The 2485-nt window shown below is 40.6% G+C and overlaps 1 pseudogene; it reads left to right on the forward strand.

Moving 5' to 3' along the window:
- The first annotated feature begins 336 nt into the window (after positions 1 to 336).
- Positions 337 to 1266, forward strand: LOC138147884 (inositol-tetrakisphosphate 1-kinase pseudogene; annotated as a pseudogene).
- Positions 1267 to 2485: the final 1219 nt, after the last annotated feature.

The raw sequence follows: 2485 nt of genomic DNA on the forward strand, positions 1-2485 counted from the left end.
ACCCCTCCACCTCCACAGCGGGGAGGGTGTGTCAGTCCTGGTTGCCCCCCTTCTACTCCTAGTACTGGCAGGTGGAGGGGGGGGGCGGGTATTGCAAGAAGCAGAGGCTGCAGGAGGAGGAAGTGGCCACGGAGGCAGCTTCTGAGAATAGCGGGCTCCCAGCTGCGGCCTGGAGGAGGAGGCCTTTTTGCCCTGAGTCCTGGTTCCTGTTTTGTGAGTGGAGGTCGTGACTGTGAATCTTGAGGACACAGCCTTGTCTGCCTTGGCACGATACCCCCTACCCACCTCCTCTGCAGCAACCCCCATCCAAGGACGAAGACCTTTTTGATGGGAAAAAGAGTTGGTTACTGGCTGAGTGAGAAGATCAAGAAGCTCAATTTCCAGGCTTTTGCCGACCTGTGCAGGAAAAGGGGCATAGAAGTTGTACAGCTCAACCTTAGCAGACCAATTGAAGAGCAGGGTCCACTGGATGTGATAATACACAAACTGACTGATGTCATCCTTGAAGCTGATCAGAATGATAGCCAATCCTTGGAGTTGGTTCACAGATTCCAGGAATATATTGGTACTCACCCTGAGACAATCATCCTGGATCCTCTCCCTGCTATTAGGACCCTTCTGGATCGATCCAAGTCTTATGAACTTATTCGAAAAATTGAAGCCTATATGAAAGATGAACGGATCTGTTCCCCACCCTTCATGGAGCTCACAAGTGTGTGTGGAGAAGACACCATGCAGCTTCTGGAGAAGAATGGACTGGCCTTCCCATTCATTTGCAAAACCAGAGTGGCCCACGGCACCAACTCTCGTGAGATGGCCATCATCTTCAACCAGGAAGGCCTCAGTGCCATCAAGTCCCCTTGTGTGATTCAGAACTTCATCAATCACAGTGCTGTCCTGTATAAGGTGTTTGTGGTGGGCGAGTCCTACACTGTGGTACAGAGACCATCTTTGAAGAACTTTTCAGCAGGAATGTCAGACAGAGAATCAATATTCTTCAATAGCCACAATGTGTCAAAACCAGAGTCATCTACTGTCCTAACAGCACTGGACAAAATAGAAGGCGTGTTTGAGAAGCCCTTGGATGAGGTCATCAGGGAGATTTCCAAGGCCCTTCGGCAAGCACTTGGTGTATCGCTGTTTGGGATTGACATCATTATCAACAACCAGACAGGACAGCATGCAGTCATTGATGTCAATGCATTCCCAGCCGAGACCAGCAGGACGAGGAAGGCGGGAAAACTCATGGGATCCAGAAGAGATTGAAAAGGAGGAAGAAACAGCAGCTAAAAGAGGCAAAGGAATTTCAGTGCGAAGGGACTTCTCCATTCTCTGCTACTCAACCTAGCTTTCCAGATCAGTCTGAAGTAGGGAGTACAAGTGTAATCTGAGCCCACCTCTCAGTTCCTTACTGAATATTGGAGCACTCAGACTGCTACCAAAGACTGGTCTGTAGCCCCCTGCTGCTCAGACAGAATGGCCTTGAGTTTTAGCTGAGAGTCTCTTAATAGTGCTGAAATATACTGAAGGAAAATAAACATCAGTTTCTTACCAAGAAAAAAAATGAAAAGGGTGAAAGCACCACCAAAGAAGATGAAATTAAAGCAATTATTAGGAGGCATTTTTCCCAGCTATAAATCAATAAAACTGATAATCTGAAGGAACTGGATGAATATTTTTTTTCTAAAAATGTAAATACCCAGATTAACAGAAAAAGATATAGAACACATAAATAACCCTACCTCTAAAAAATAAACAATTCATAAATAAGCTTTCTAAGGAAAGAAAATTCATATCTAGATGAATTTATAAGTGATTTCTATTAAACATTTAAAGAACATTTAATTCAAATACTACATAAACTATTTCAAAAAGTAGGTTAAGAAAAAGTCCTACTAAATTACACATATGACACAAATATTATTTTGATACCTAAACCAGGAAGAGCGGGAAAAAAGAAAACTATAGACATTTACCTAATGTGCATTAGTATAAAAATATTAGCAAGATTACAGCAATATATTACAAAGATCATATATTATGACCAGGTGGTATTTATACCAGGAATTCAGGGCTGGTTCAATATTAAGAAAACTATTAGTATAACTTATCATATCAATAACAAAACAACAAAAATCATGTTATATCAGTAGATGCAGAAAAATTTTTAGACAAAATTCAACTCTTATTTGAAACATTAGAAAACATAGGAACAAATGGAACCTTTCTAAAAATGAAAGTAGTATCTAGTCTAAAACCAAGAACAAATATTTTCTGTATTAGGGATAAACTAGAAGTCTTTCCAATACAATAGGCAGTAAAGCAAGGATGTCCATTATCACCATTATTATTCAATATTATACTAGAAATGATAACTATAGTAATAAGACACACACAAAAAAACTGAAAGAATAAAAATAACCAATGAGGAAACAAAATTCTCTCTCTTTGAAGATGATATGAAGGTATACATTTTTAAAATTAT

This window comes from Petaurus breviceps, unplaced genomic scaffold (assembly GCF_028583685.1).
Source record: "Petaurus breviceps papuanus isolate PSGF00001 unplaced genomic scaffold, PetGlider_PUasm1.0 90808, whole genome shotgun sequence".
NCBI classification, from domain to species: domain Eukaryota; kingdom Metazoa; phylum Chordata; class Mammalia; order Diprotodontia; family Petauridae; genus Petaurus; species Petaurus breviceps.